Below are 15245 nucleotides of genomic sequence, written 5' to 3'. Positions count from 1 at the left end.
GGGTTAGGCTTGTTTTAGGTTCAGGGACAGGGCCCAGGTTTAGGGTTGTTTTAGGGTCAGGACCAGGGCCCAGGGTTAGGCTTGTTTTAGGGTCAGGACCAGGGCCCAGGGTTAGGGTTGTTTTAGGTTAGGGCCAGGTCCCAAGGTTAGGGTTGTTTTAGGGTCAGGTCATGGGCTCAGGTTTAGGGTTGTTTTTGTGCCAGTGCCCAGGGTTAGGGTTGTTTTAGGGTCAGCGCCAGGGCCGAGGTTTAGGGTTGTTTTAGGTCATGGCCAGGGCCCAGGGATAGGGTTGTTTTAGGGTCAGGGCCAGGGCCCAGGATTAGGGTTGTTTTAGGGTCAGGGCCAGGGCCGAGGGTTAGGCTTGTTTTAGGGTCAGGTCCTGGGCTCACGGTTAGGCTTGTTTTAGGGTCAGGGCCAGGGCCCAGGTTTAGGGAGGTTTTAGGGTCAGGGCCAGGGCCCAGGGTTAGGCTTGATTTAGGGTCAGGGCCAGGGCCCAGGGTTAGGGTTGTTTTAGGTTAGGGTCAGGTCCCAAGGTTAGTGTTGTTTTAGGGTCAGGTCCTGGGCCCAGGTTTAGGGTTGTTTTTGTGCCAGTGCCCAGGGTTAGGGTTGTTTTAGGGTCAGGGCCAGGGCCCAGGTTTAGGGTTGTTTTAGGACATGGCCAGGGCCCAGGGATAGGGTTGTTTTAGGGTCAGGGCCAGGGCCCAGGGTTACGGTTGTTTTAGGGTCAGGGCCAGGGCCCAGGGTTAGGCTTGTTTTAGGGTCAGGTCCTGGGCCCACGGTTAGGCTTGTCTTAGGTTCAGGGCCAGGGCCCAGGATTAGGCTTATTTTAGGGTCAAGGACAGGGCCCAGGGTTAGGGTTGTTTTAGGGTCAGGGCCAGGGCCCAGTTTTAGGCTTGTTTTAGGGTCAGGGCCAGGGCCCAGGGTTACGGTTGTTTTAGGGTCAGGGCCAGGGCCCAGGGTTAGGGTTGTTTTAGGGTCAGGGCCAGGGCCCAGGGTTAGGGTTGTTTTAGAGTCAGGGCCAGGGCCCAGGGTTAGGGTTGTTTTAGCGTCAGGGACAGGGCCCAGGTTTAGGGTTGTTTCAGGGTCAGGTCTAGGGCCCACGGATAGGCTTGTTTTAGGGTCAGGGCCAGGGCCCAGGATTAGGCTTGTTTTAGGGTCAAGGACAGGGCCCCGGGTAAGGGTTGTTTCAGTGTCAGGGCCAGGGCCCAGGATTAGGGTTGTTTTAGGGTTAGGGCCAGGGCCCAGGGTTATGGTTATTTTAGGGTCAGTACCCAGGGTTAGGGTTGTCTTAGGGTCAGTGCCCAGGGTTAGGGTTGTTTTAGGGTCAGGTCCAGGACCCAGGGATAGGCTTGTTTTAGGGTCAGGGCCAGGGCCCAGGGTTAGGGTTGTTTTAGGGTCAGGTCCAGGGCCCACGGATAGGCTTGTTTTAGGGTCAGGGCCAGGGCCCAGGATTAGGCTTGTTTTAGGGTCAAGGACAGGGCCCAGGGTTAGGGTTGTTTTAGGGTCAGGGCCAGGGCCCAGGGTTAGGCTTGTTTTAGGGTCAGGGCCAGGGCGCAGGTTTAGGCTTGTTTTAGGGTCAGGGCCAGGGCCCAGGGTTAGGGTTGTTTTAGGGTCATGGCCATGGCCCAGCGTTAGGGTTTTTTTAGGGTCAGGGCCAGTGCCCTGGGTTTGGGTTGTTTTAGGATCAGGACCTGGGCCCAGGGTTAGCCTTGTTTTAGTGCCAGGGCCGAGGGTTCGGGGTGTTTTAGGGTCAGGGCCAAGGCCCAGGGTCAGGGTTGTTTCAGGTCAGGGCCAGGGCCCAGCATTAGGGTTGTTTTAGGGTGAGGGCCAGGGCCCAGGTTTAGGGGTGTTTTAGGGTCAGGGCCAGGGCCCAGGGTTAGGGTTGTTTTAGGTCAGGGCCAGGGCCCAGGGATAGGTTTGTTTTAGTGTCAGGGCCAGGTCGCAGGGATAGGTTTGTTTTAGGGTCAGGGCCAGGGCACAGGGTTAGGGTTGTTGTAGGGTCAGGGCCAGGGCACTGGGTTAGGGTTGTTGTAGGGTCAGGGCCACGGCCCTGGGTTAGGCTTGTTTTAGGCTCAGGGCCACGGCCCTGGGTTAGGCTTATTTTAGGGTCAAGGACAGGTCCCAGGGTTAGGGTTGTTTTAGGGTCAGGGCCAGGGCCCAGGGTTAGGCTTGTTTTAGGGTCAGGGCCAGGGCCCAGGGTTACGGTTGTTTTAGGGTCAGGGCCAGGGCCCAGGGTTAGGCTTGTTTTAGGGTCAGGGCCAGGGCCCAGGGGTAGGGTTGTTTTAGAGTCAGGGCCAGGGCCCAGGGTTAGGGTTGTTTTAGGGTCAGGACCTGGGCCCAGGTATAGGCTTGTTTTATTGTCAGGGCCCAAGGTTAGGGTTGTTTTAGGGTCAGGGCCACTGCTCAGGGTCAGGGTTGTTTTAGGTCAGGGCCAGGGCCCAGCATTAGGGTTGTTTTAGGGTCAGGGCCAGAGCCCAGGTTTAGGGGTGTTTTAGGGTCAGGGCCAGGGCCCAGGGTTAGGCTTGTTTTAGGGTCAGGGCCAGGGCCCAGGGATAGGGTTGTTTTAGGGTCAGGGCCAGGGCCCAGGGTTAGGGTTGTTGTAGGTTCAGGGCCAGGGCCCAGGGTTAGGGTTGTTTTAGGGTCAGGGCCAGGGCCAGGGTTAGCGTTGTTTTAGGGTCAGGACCTGGGCCCAGGGTTAGACTTGTTTTAGTGCCAGGGCCCAGGGTTAGGGTTGTTTTAGGGTCAGGGACAGGGCCCAGGTTTAGGGTTGTTTCAGGGTCATGGCCAGGGCCCCGGGTAAGGGTTGTTTCAGTGTCAGCGCCAGGGCCCAGGGTTAGGGTTGTTTTAGGGTCCGGGCCAGGGTCCAGGGTAAGGGTTGTTTCAGTGTCAGGGCCAGGGCCCAGGATTAGGGTTGTTTTAGGGTTAGGGCTAGGGCCTAGGGTTATGGTTATTTTAGGGTCAGTACCCAGGGTTAGGGTTGTCTTAGGGTCAGTGCCCAGGGTTAGGGTTGTTTTAGGGTCAGGTCCAGGACCCAGGGATAGGCTTGTTTTAGGGTCAGGGCCAGGGCCCAGGGTTAGGGTTGTTTTAGGGTCAGGTCCAGGGCCCACGGATAGGCTTGTTTTAGGGTCAGGGCCAGGGCCCATGATTAGGCTTGTTTTAGGGTCAAGGACAGGGCCCAGGGTTAGGGTTGTTTTAGGGTCAGGGCCAGGGCCCAGGGTTAGGCTTGTTTTAGGGTCAGGGCCAGGGCCCAGGGATAGGCTTGTTTTAGGGTCAGGGCCAGGGCCCAGGGTTAGGGTTGTTTTAGGGTCAGGGCCAGGGCCCAGCGCTAGGGTTTTTTTAGGGTCAGGGCCAGGGCCCAGGGTTAGGGTTGTTTTAGGGTCAGCCCATGGCCGAGGTTTAGGGTTGTTTTATGGTCAGGACCTGGGCCCAGGGTGAGGCTTGTTTTAGTGCCAGGGCCCAGTGTTAGGGTTGTTTTAGGGGCAGGTCCAGGGCCCAGGTTTAGGGTTGTTTTAGGTCAGGGCCAGGGCCCAGGGTTAGGGTTGTTTTAGGTCACGGCCAGGGCCCAGGGTTAGGGTTGTTTTAGGGTTAGGGCCAGGGCCCAGGGGTTGGGTTGTTTTAGGGTCAGGGCCAGGTCCCAGGGTTAGGCTTGTTTTAGGGTCAGGGCCAGGGCCCAGGGTAGGTTTGTTTTAGGGTCAGGGCCAGGGCCCAGGGTTAGGCTTGTTTTAGGTTCAGGGACAGGGCCCAGGTTTAGGGTTGTTTTAGGGTCAGGGCCAGTGCCCAGGGTTAGGCTTGTTTTAGGGTCAGGGCCAGGGCCCAGGGTTAGGGTTGTTTTAGGTAAGGGCCAGGTCCCAAGGTTAGGGTTGTTTTAGGGTCAGGTCCTGGGCTCAGGTTTAGGGTTGTTTTTGTGCCAGTGCCCAGGGTTAGGGTTGTTTTAGGGTCAGCGCCAGGGCCGAGGTTTAGGGTTGTTTTAGGTCATGGCCAGGGCCCAGGGATAGGGTTGTTTTAGGGTCAGGGCCAGGGCCCAGGATTAGGGTTGTTTTAGGGTCCGGGCCAGGGCCCAGTGTTAGGCTTGTTTTAGGGTCAGGTCCTGGGCCCACGGTTAGGCTTGTTTTAGGGTCAGGGCCAGGGCCCAGGTTTAGGGAGGTTTTAGGGTCAGGGCCAGGCCCCAGGGTTAGGCTTGATTTAGGGTCAGGGCCAGGGCCCAGGGTTAGGGTTGTTTTAGGTTAGGGCCAGGTCCCAAGGTTAGGGTTGTTTTAGGGTCAGGTCCTGGGCCCAGGTTTAGGGTTGTTTTTGTGCCAGTGCCCAGGGTTAGGGTTGTTTTAGGGTCAGGGCCAGGGCCCAGGTTTAGGGTTGTTTTAGGACATCGCCAGGGCCCAGGGATAGGGTTGTTTTAGGGTCAGGGCCAGGGCCCAGGGTTAGGGTTGTTTTAGGGTCAGGGCCAGGGCCCAGGGTTAGGCTTGTTTTAGGGTCAGGTCCTGGGCCCACGGTTAGGCTTGTTTTAGGTTCAGGGCCAGGGCCCAGGATTAGGCTTATTTTAGGGTCAAGGACAGGGCCCAGGGTTAGGGTTATTTTAGGGTCAGGGCCAGGGCCCAGGGTTAGGCTTGTTTTAGGGTCAGGGCCAGGGCCCAGGGTTAGGCTTGTTTTAGGGTCAGGGCCAGGGCCCAGGGTTAGGGTTGTTTTAGGGTCAGGGCCATGGCCCAGCGTTAGGGTTTTTTTAGTGTCAGGGCCAGGGCCCAGGGTTTGGGTTGTTTTAGGATCAGGACCTGGGCCCAGGGTTAGCCTTGTTTTAGTGTCAGGGCCGAGGGTTCGGGGTGTTTTAGGGTCAGGGCCAGGGCCCAGGGTCAGGGTTGTTTTAGGTCAGGGCCAGGGCCCAGCATTAGGGTTGTTTTAGGGTCAGGGCCAGGGCCCAGGTTTAGGGGTGTTTTAGGGTCAGGGCCAGGGCCCAGGGTTAGGGTTGTTTTAGGTCAGGGCCAGGGCCCAGGGATAGGTTTGTTTTAGGGTCAGGGCCAGGGCCCAGGGTTAGGCTTGTTTTAGGGTCAGGGCCAGGGCCCAGCATTTGCGTTGTTTTAGGTTCAGGGCCAGGGCCCAGGGTTAGGGTAGTTTTAGGGTCAGCCAATGGCCGAGGTTTAGGGTTGTTTTAGGGTCAGGACCTGGGCGCAGGGTTAGGCTTGTTTTAGTGCCAGGGCCCAGTGTTAGGGTTGTTTTAAGGGCAGGTCCAGGGCCCAGGGTTAGGGTTGTTTTAGGTCAGGGCCAGGGCCCAGGGTTAGGGTCAGGGCCAGGGCCCAGCGTTAGGGTTTTTTTAGGGTCAGGGCCATGGCGCAGGTTTAGGGTTGTTTTAGGGTCAGGACCTGGGCCCAGGGTTAGGCATGTTTTAGTGCCAGGGCCCAGTGTTAGGGTTGTTTTAAGGGCAGGTCCAGGGCCCAGGGTTAGGGTTGTTTTAGGTCAGGGCCAGGGCCCAGGGTTAGGGTTGTTTTAGGTCAGGGCCAGGTCCCAGGGTTAGGGTTGTTTTAGGGTCAGGGCCAGGGCCCAGGGGTATGGTTCTTTTAGGGTCAGGGCCAGGTCCCAGGGTTAGGCTTTTTTTAGGGTCAGGGCCAGGGCCCAGGGTAGGTTTGTTTTAGGGTCAGGGCCAGGGCCCAGGGTTAGGCTTGTTTTAGGTTCAGGGACAGGGCCCAGGTTTAGGGTTGTTTTAGGGTCAGGGCCAGGGCCCAGGATTAGGCTTGTTTTAGGGTCAGGGCCAGGGCCCGTGGTTAGGGTTGTTTTAGGGTCAGGACCTGGGCCCAGTGTTAGGCTTGTTTTAGTGCCAGGGCCCAGGGATAGGGTTGTTTTAGGGTTAGTGCCAGGGCCCTGGATTGGGCTTGTTTTAGGGTCAGGGACAGGTCCCAGGGTTAGGGTTGTTTTAAGGTCAGGGCCAGGGCCCAGGGTTAGGCTTGTTTTAGGGTCAGGGCCAGGGCCCAGGGTTAGGGTTGTTTTAGGGTCAGGGCCAGGGCCCAGAGTTAGGGTTGTTTTAGGGTCAGGGCCAGGGCCCAGGGTTACGGTTGTTTTAAGGTCAGGACCTGCGCCCTGGTTTAGGCTTGTTTTAGTGCCAGGGCCCAGGGTTAGTGTTGTTTTAGGGTCAGGGTCAGGGCCCAGGGTCAGGGTTGTTTTAGGTCAGGGCCAGGGCCCAGCATTAGGGTTGTTTTAGGTTTAGGGCCAGGGCCCTGGTTTAGGGGTGTTTTAGGGTCAGTGCCAGGGCCCACGGTTAGGCTTGTTTTAGGGTCAGGGCCAGGGCCCAGGGTTAGGGTTGTTTTAGGTTCAGGGCCAGGGCCCAGGATTAGGGTTGTTTTAGGGTCAGGGCCAGGGCCCAGCGTTAGGGTTGTTTTAGGGTCAGGACCAGGGCCCAGGGTTAGAGTTGTTTTAGTTGCAGGACCTGGGCCCAGGGTTAGGCTTGTTTTAGTGCCAGGGCCCAGGGTTAGGGTTGTTTTAGGGTCAGGGCCAGGACCCAGGGTCAGGGTTGTTTTAGGTCCGGGCCAGGGCCCAGCATTTGGGTTGTTTTAGGGTCAGGGACAGGGCCCAGGTTTAGGGGTGTTTTAGGGTCAGGGCCAGGACCCAGGGTAAGGGTTTTTTCAGTGTCAGGGCCAGGGCCCAGTGTTAGGGTTGTTTTAGGGTCAGGGCCAGGGTCCAGGGTAAGGGTTGTTTCAGTGTCAGGGCCAGGGCCCAGGATTAGGGTTGTTTTAGGGTTAGGGCCAGGGCCCAGGGTTATGGTTATTTTAGGGTCAGTACCCAGGCTTAGGGTTGTTTTAGGGTCAGTGCTCAGGGTTAGGGTTGTTTTAGGGTCAGGTCCAGGACCCAGGGATAGGCTTGTTTTAGGGTCAGGGCCAGGGCCCTGGGTTAGGGTTGTTTTTGGGTCAGGTCCAGGGCCCACGGATAGGCTTGTTTTAGGGTCAGGGCCAGGGCCCAGGATTAGGCTTGTTTTAGGGTCAAGGACAGGGCCCAGGGTTAGGGTTGTTTTAGGGTCAGGGCCAGGGCCCAGGGTTAGGCTTGTTTTAGGGTCAGGGCCAGGTCCCAGGGTTAGGCTTCTTTTAGGGTCAGGGCCAGGGCCCAGCATTTGGGTTGTTTTAGGTTCAGGGCCAGGGCCCAGGTTTAGGGTTGTTTCAGGGTCAGGGCCATGGCCCAGGTTTAGGGTTGTTTTAGGGTCAGGATCTGGGCCCAGGGTTAGGCTTGTTTTAGTGCCAGGGCCCAGTGTTAAGGTTGTTTTAGGGGCTGGTCCAGGGCCCATGGTTAGGCTTGTTTTAGGGTCAGTGCCAGGGCCCAGGGTTAGGCTTGTTTTAGTGCCAGGGCCTAGGGTTAGGGTTTTTTTAGGTTCGGGTACCAAGGTTAGGCTTGTTTTAGAATCAGGGCCCAGGGTTAGGGTTGTTTTAGGGTCATGGCCAGGGCCCAGGGTTAGGGTTGTTTTAGGGTCAGGGCCAGGGCCCAGGGTTAGGGTTGTTTTAGTGTCAGGGCCAGGGCCCAGGGTCAGGGTTGTTTTAGGTCAGGGCCAGGGACCAGGGTTAGGCTTGTTTTAGGGTCAGGGACAGGGCCCTCGGTTAGGGTTGTTTTAGGGTCAGGGCCAGGGCCCAGGGTTAGGCTTGTTTTAGGGTCAGGGACAGGGCCCACGGTTAGGGTTGTTTTAGGGTCAGGTCCTGGGCCCCGGTTTAGGGTTGTTTTTGTGCCAGGGCCCAGGGTTAGGGTTGTTTTAGGGTCAGGGCCAGGGCCCAGGGTTAGGGTTGTTTTAGGTCATGGCCAGGCCCCAGGGATAGGGTTGTTTTAGGGTCAGGGGCAGGGCCCAGGGTTAGGGTTGTTTTAGGGTCGGGGCCAGGGCCCAGGGTTAGGCTTGTTTTAGGGTCAGGGCCAGGGCCCAGGGTCAGGGTCGTTTTGGGTCAGGGCGAGGGCCCAGCATTAGGGTTGTTTTAGGGTCAGGGTCAGGGCACAGGGTTAGGCTTGTTTTAGGGTCAGGGCCAGGTCCCAGGGTTAGGCTTGTTTTAGGGTCAGGGCCAGGGCCCAGGGTTAGGCTTGTTTTAGGGTCAGGGCCAGGGCCCAGGGTTATGGTTGTTTTAGGGTCATTGCCAGGGCCCAGCGTTAGGGTTTTTTTAGGGTCAGGGCCAGGGCCCAGGGTTTGGGTTGTTTTAGGGTCAGGACCTGGGCCCAGGGTTAGCCTTGATTTAGTGCCAGGGCCGAGGGTTCGGGTTGTTTTAGGGTCAGGGCCAGGGCCCAGGGTCAGGGTTGTTTTAGGTCAGGGCCAGGGCCTAGCATTAGGGTTGTTTTAGGGTCAGGGCCAGGGCCCAGGTTTAGGGGTGTTTTAGGGTCAGGGCCAGGGCCCAGGGTTAGGGTTGTGTTAGGTCAGGTCCAGGGCCCAGGGATAGGTTTGTTTTAGGGTCAGTGCCAGGGCGCAGGGATAGGTTTGTTTTAGGGTCAGGGCCAGGGCACAGGGTTAGGCTTGTTGTAGGGTCAGGGCCAGGGCACAGTGTTAGAGTTGTTGTAGGGTCAGGGCCACGACCCTGGGTTAGGCTTGTTTTAGGGTCAGGGCCAGCGCCCAGGGTTAGGGTTGTTTTAGGGTCAGGGCCAGGTCCCAGGGTTAGGCTTGTTTTAGGGTCAGGGCCAGGGCCCAGGGTTAGGCTTCTTTTAGGGTCAGGGCCAGGGCCCAGCATTTGGGTTGTTTTAGGTTCATGGCCAGGGCCCAGGGTTAGGGTTGTTTTAGGGTCAGGGCCATGGCCCAGGTTTAGGGTTGTTTTAGGGTCAGGATCTGGGCCCAGGGTTTGGCTTGTTTTAGTGCCAGGGCCCAGTGTTAGGGTTGTTTTAGGGGCAGGTCCAGGGCCCAGGGTTAGGCTTGTTTTAGTGCCAGGGCCCAGTGTTAGGGTTGTTTTAGGGTCAGGTCCAGGGCCCAGGGTTAGGCTTGTTTTAGTGCCAGGGCCCAGCGTTAGGGTTTTTTTAGGTTCGGGTACCAAGGTTAGGCTTGTTTTAGAATCAGGGCCCAGGGTTAGGATTGTTTTAGGGTCATGGCCAGGGCCCAGGGTTAGGGTTGTTTTAGGGTCAGGGCCAGGACCCAGGGTTAGGGTTGTTTTAGGTCAGGGCCAGGGACCAGGGTTAGGCTTGTTTTAGGGTCAGGGACAGGGCCCTCGGTTAGGGTTGTTTTAGGGTCAGGGCCAGGGCCCAGGGTTAGGCTTGTTTTAGGGTCAGGGACAGGGCCCACGGTTAGGGTTGTTTTAGGGTCAGGTCCTGGGCCCCGGTTTAGGGTTGTTTTTGTGCCAGGGCCCAGGGTTAGGGTTGTTTTAGGGTCAGGGCTAGGGCCCAGGGTTAGGGTTGTTTTAGGTCATGGCCAGGCCCCAGGGATAGGGTTGTTTTAGGGTCAGGGGCAGGGCCCAGGGTTAGGGTTGTTTTAGGGTCAGGGCCAGGGCCCAGGGTTAGGCTTGTTGTAGGGTCAGGGCCAGGGCCCAGGGTCAGGGTCGTTTTAGGTCAGGGCCAGGGCCCAGCGTTAGGGTTGTTTTAGGGTCAGGGTCAGGGCACAGGGTTAGGCTTGTTTTAGGGTCAGGGCCAGGTCCCAGGGTTAGGCTTGTTTTAGGGTCAGGGCCAGGGCCCAGGGTTAGGCTTGTTTTAGGGTCAGGGCCAGGGCCCAGGGTTATGGTTGTTTTAGGGTCATTGCCAGGGCCCAGCGTTAGGGTTTTTTTAGGGTCAGGGCCAGGGCCCAGGGTTTGGGTTGTTTTAGGGTCAGGACCTGGGCCCAGGGTTAGCCTTGATTTAGTGCCAGGGCCGAGGTTTCGGGTTGTTTTAGGGTCAGGGCCAGGGCCCAGGGTCAGGGTTATTTTAGGTCAGGGCCAGGGCCTAGCATTAGGGTTGTTTTAGGGTCAGGGCCAGGGCCCAGGTTTAGGGGTGTTTTAGGGTCAGGGTCAGGGCCCAGGGTTAGGGTTGTGTTAGGTCAGGTCCAGGGCCCAGGGATAGGTTTGTTTTAGGGTCAGTGCCAGGGCGCAGGGATAGGTTTGTTTTAGGGTCAGGGCCAGGGCACAGGGTTAGGCTTGTTGTAGGGTCAGGGCCAGGGCACAGTGTTAGAGTTGTTGTAGGGTCAGGGCCACGACCCTGGGTTAGGCTTGTTTTAGGGTCAGGGCCAGCGCCCAGGGTTAGGGTTGTTTTAGGGTCAGGGCCAGGTCCCAGGGTTAGGCTTGTTTTAGGGTCAGGGCCAGGGCCCAGGGTTAGGCTTCTTTTAGGGTCAGGGCCAGGGCCCAGCATTTGGGTTGTTTTAGGTTCATGGCCAGGGCCCAGGGTTAGGGTTGTTTTAGGGTCAGGGCCATGGCCCAGGTTTAGGGTTGTTTTAGGGTCAGGATCTGGGCCCAGGGTTAGGCTTGTTTTAGTGCCAGGGCCCAGTGTTAGGGTTGTTTTAGGGGCAGGTCCAGGGCCCAGGGTTAGGCTTGTTTTAGGGTCAGGGCCAGGGCCCAGGGTTAGGCTTGTTTTAGTGCCAGGGCCCAGGGTTAGGGTTTTTTTAGGTTCGGGTACCAAGGTTAGGCTTGTTTTAGAATCAGCGCCCAGAGTTAGGATTGTTTTAGGGTCATGGCCAGGGCCCAGGGTTAGGGTTGTTTTAGGGTCGGGGCCAGGGCCCAGGGTTAGGGTTGTTTTAGTGTCAGGGCCAGGGCCCAGGGTCAGGGTTGTTTTAGGTCAGGGCCAGGGCCCAGGATTAGGCTTGTTTTAGGGTCAGGGACAGGGCCCTCGGTTAGGGTTGTTTCAGGGTCAGGGCCAGGGCCCAGGGTTAGGCTTGTTTTAGGGTCAGGGACAGGGCCCACGGTTAGGGTTGTTTTAGGGTCAGGTCCTGGGCCCCGGTTTAGGGTTGTTTTTGTGCCAGGGCCCAGGGTTAGGGTTGTTTTAGGGTCAGGGACAGGGCCCTGGGTTAGGGTTGTTTTAGGTCATGGCCAGGCCCCAGGGATAGGGTTGTTTTAGGGTCAGGGGCAGGGCCCAGGGTTAGGGTTGTTTTAGGGTCAGGGCCAGGGCCCAGGGTTAGGCTTGTTTTAGGATCAGGTCCTGGGCCCAAGGTTAGGCTTGTTTTAGGGTCAGGGCCAGGTCCCTGGATTGGGCTTGTTTTAGGGTCAGGGACAGGGCCCAGGGTTAGGGTTGTTTGAGGGTCAGGGCCAGGGCCCAGGGTTAGGGTTGTTTTAGGTCAGGGCCAGGGCCCAGGGTTAGGGTTGTTTTAGGTCAGGGCCAGGTCCCAGGGTTAGGGTTGTTTTAGGGTCAGGGCCAGGACCCAGGGTTAGGGTTGTTTTAGGGTCAGGGCCAGGGCCCAGATTTAGGGTTGTTTTAGGGTCAGGGCCAGGGCCGAGCGTTAGGCTTGTTTTAAGGTCAGGGACAGGTCCCAGGTTTAGGGTTGTTTTAGGGTCAGGGCCAGGGCCCAGGGTTAGGATTGTTTTAGGGTCAGGTCCAGGGCCCAGGGTTAGGGTTGTTTTAGGGTCAGGACCTGAGCCCAGTGTTAGGCTTGTTTTAGTGCCAGTGCCCAGAGTTAGGGTTGTTTTAGGGTCAGGGCCAGGGCCCAGGTTTAGGGTTGTTTTAGGTCAGGGCCAGGGCCCAGTATTAGGGTTGTTTTAGGGTCAGGGCCAGGGCCCAGGGTTAGGCTTGTTTTAGGGTCAGGGCCAGGGCCCAGGGTTAGGCTTGTTTTAGGGTCAGGGCCAGGGCCTAGGGTTAGGGTTGTTTTAGGGTCAGGGCCAGGGCCCAGCGTTAGGGTTTTTTTAGGGTCAGGGCCAGGGCCCAGGGTTTCGGTTGTTTTAGGGTCAGGACCTGGGCCCAGGGTTAGCCTTGATTTTGTGCCAGGGCCGCGGGTTCGGGTTGTTTTAGGGTCAGGGCCAGGGACCAGGGTCAGGGTTGTTTTAGGTCGGGGCCAGGGTTCAGCATTAGGGTTGTTTTAGGCTCAGGGCCAGGGCCCAGGTTTAGGGGTGTTTTAGGTTCAGGGCCAGGGCCCAGGGTTAGTGATGTTTTAGGTCAGGGCCAGGGCCCATGGATAGGTTTGTTTTAGGGTCAGGTCCAGGGCGCATGGATTGGTTTGTTTTAGGGTCAGGGCCAGGTCACAGGGTTAGGGTTGTTGTAGGGTCAGGGCCAGGGCACAGGGTTAGGGTTGTTGTAGGGTCAGGGCCACGGCCCTGGGTTAGGCTTGTTTTAGGGTCAGGGCCAGGGCCCAGGGTTAGGGTTGTTTTAGAGTGAGGGCCAGGTCCCAGGGTTAGGCTTGTTTTAGGGTCCGGCCCAGGGCCCAGGGTTAGGCTTGTTTTAGGGTCAGGGCCAGGGCCCAGCATTTGGGTTGTTTTAGGTTCAGGGCCAGGGCCCAGCGTTAGGGTTGTTTTAGGGTCAGGGCCATGGCGCAGGTTTAAAGTTGTTTTAGGGTCAGGACCTGGGCCCAGGGTTAGGCATGTTTTAGTGCCAGGGCCCAGTGTTAGGGTTGTTTTAGGGGCAGGTCCAGGGCCCAGGGTTAGGGTTGTTTTAGGTCAGGGCCAGGGCCCAGGGTTAGGGTTGTTTTAGGTCAGGGCCAGGTCCCAGGGTTAGGGTTGTTTTAGGGTCAGGGCCAGGGCCCAGGGGTAGGGTTGTTTTAGGGTCAGGGCCAGGTCCCAGGGTTAGGCTTTTTTTAGGGTCAGGGCCAGGGCCCAGGGTAGGTTTGTTTTAGGGTCAGGGCCAGGGCCCAGGGTTAGGCTTGTTTTAGGTTCAGGGACAGGGCCCAGGTTTAGGGTTGTTTTAGGGTCAGGGCCAGGGCCCAGGATTAGGCTTGTTTTAGGGTCAGGGCCAGGGCCCGTGGTTAGGGTTGTTTTAGGGTCAGGACCTGGGCCCAGTGTTAGGCTTGTTTTAGTGCCAGGGCCCAGGGATAGGGTTGTTTTAGGGTCAGGGCCAGGGCCCTGGATTGGGCTTGTTTTAGGGTCAGGAACAGGGCCCAGGGTTAGGGTTGTTTTAGGGTCAGGGCCAGGGCCCAGGGTTAGGCTTGTTTTAGTGCCAGGGCCCAGGGTTAGGGTTGTTTTAGGGTCAGGGCCAGGGCCCAGAGTTAGGGTTGTTTTAGGGTCAGGGCCAGGGCCCAGGGTTACTGTCGTTTTAGGGTCAGAACCTGCGCCCTGGTTTAGGCTTGTTTTAGTGCCAGGGCCCAGGGTTAGTGTTGTTTTAGGGTCAGGGTCAGGGCCCAGGGTCAGGGTTGTTTTAGGTCAGGGCCAGGGCCCAGCATTAGGGTTGTTTTAGGTTTAGGGCCAGGGCCCAGGTTTAGGGGTGTTTTAGGGTCAGGGCCAGGGCCCAGGGTTAGGCTTGTTTTAGGGTCAGGGCCAGGGCCCAGGGTTAGGCTTGTTTTAGGGTCAGGGCCAGGGCCCAGGGTTAGGGTTGTTTTAGGGTCAGGGCCAGGGCCCAGCGTTAGGGTTGTTTTAGGGTCAGGACCAGGGCCCAGGGTTAGAGTTGTTTTAGTTGCAGGTCCTGGGCCCAGGGTTAGGCTTGTTTTAGTGCCAGGGCCCAGGGTTAGGGTTGTTTTAGGGTCAGGGCCAGGACCCAGGGACAGGGTTGTTTTAGGTCCGGGCCAGGGCCCAGCATTAGGGTTGTTTTAGGGTCAGGGACAGGGCCCAGGTTTAGGGGTGTTTTGGGGTCAGGGCCAGGACCCAGGGTAAGGGTTGTTTCAGTGTCAGGGCCAGGGCCCAGTGTTAGGGTTGTTTTAGGGTCAGGGCCAGGGTCCAGGGTAAGGGTTGTTTCAGTGTCAGGGCCAGGGCCCAGGATTAGGGTTGTTTTAGGGTTAGGGCCAGGGCCCAGGGTTATGGTTATTTTAGGGTCAGTACCCAGGGTTAGGGTTGTTTTAGGGTCAGTGCTCAGGGTTAGGGTTGTTTTAGGGTCAGGTCCAGGACCCAGGGATAGGCTTGTTTTAGGGTCAGGGCCAGGGCCCTGGGTTAGGGTTGTTTTAGGGTCAGGTCCAGGGCCCACCGATAGGCTTGTTTTAGGGTCAGGGCCAGGGCCCAGGATTAGGCTTGTTTTAGGGTCAAGGACAGGGCCCAGGGTTAGGGTTGTTTTAGGGTCAGGGCCAGGGCCCAGGGTTAGGCTTGTTTTAGGATCAGGGCCAGGGCCCAGGGTTAGGCTTGTTTTAGGGTCAGGGCCAGGGCCCAGGGTCAGGGTCGTTTTAGGTCAGGGCCAGGGCCCAGCATTAGGGTTGTTTTAGGGTCAGGGTCAGGGCACAGGGTTAGGCTTGTTTTAGGGTCAGGGCCAGGTCCCAGGGTTAGGCTTGTTTTAGCGTCAGGGCCAGGGCCCAGGGTTAGGCTTGTTTTAGGGTCAGGGCCAGCGCCCAGGGTTAGGCTTGTTTTAGGGTCAGGGCCAGGGCCCAGCGTTAGGGTTTTTTTAGGGTCAGGGCCAGGGCCCAGGGTTTGGGTTGTTTTAGGGTCAGGACCTGGGCCCAGGGTTAGCCTTGATTTAGTGCCAGGGCCGAGGGTTCGGGTTGTTTTAGGGTCAGGGCCAGGGCCCAGGGTCAGGGTTGTTTTAGGTCAGGGCCAGGGCCTAGCATTAGGGTTGTTTTAGGGTCAGGGCCAGGGCCCAGGTTTAGGGGTGTTTTAGGGTCAGGGACAGGGCCCAGGGTTAGGGTTGTGTTAGGTCAGGGCCAGGGCCCAGGGATAGGTTTGTTTTAGGGTCAGGGCCAGGGCGCAGGGATAGGTTTGTTTTAGGGTCAGGGCCAGGGCACAGGGTTAGGGTTGTTGTAGGGTCAGGGCCAGGGCACAGTGTTAGGGTTGTTGTAGGGTCAGGTGCACGGCCCTGGGTTAGGCTTGTTTTAGGGTCAGGGCCAGCGCCCAGGGTTAGGGTTGTTTTAGGGTCAGGGCCAGGGCCCAGGGTTAGGGTTGTTTTAGGGTCAGGGCCATGGCCCAGGTTTAGGGTTGTTTTTGGGTCAGGATCTGGGCCCAGGGTTAGGCTTGTTTTAGTGCCAGGGCCCAGTTTTAGGGTTGTTTTAGGGGCAGGTCCAGGGCCCAGGGTTAGGCTTGTTTTAGTGCCAGGGCCCAGGGTTAGGGTTTTTTTAGGTTCGGGTACCAAGGTTAGGCTTGTTTTAGAATCAGGGCCCAGGGTTAGGATTGTTTTAGGGTCATGTCCAGGGCCCAGGGTTAGGGTTGTTTTAGGGTCAGGGCCAGGGCCCAGGGTTAGGGTTGTTTTAGTGTCAGGGCCAGGGCCCAGGGTCAGGGTTGTTTTAGGTCAGGGCCAGGGACCAGGGTTAGGCTTGTTTTAGGGTCAGGGACAGGGCCCTCGGTTAGGGTTGTTTTAGGGTCATGGCCAGG

The sequence above is a fragment of the Gorilla gorilla genome, chromosome 9, assembly GCF_029281585.2.
Source record: "Gorilla gorilla gorilla isolate KB3781 chromosome 9, NHGRI_mGorGor1-v2.1_pri, whole genome shotgun sequence".
Lineage (NCBI taxonomy): Eukaryota > Metazoa > Chordata > Mammalia > Primates > Hominidae > Gorilla > Gorilla gorilla.
This window is presented reverse-complemented; position numbering follows the sequence as displayed.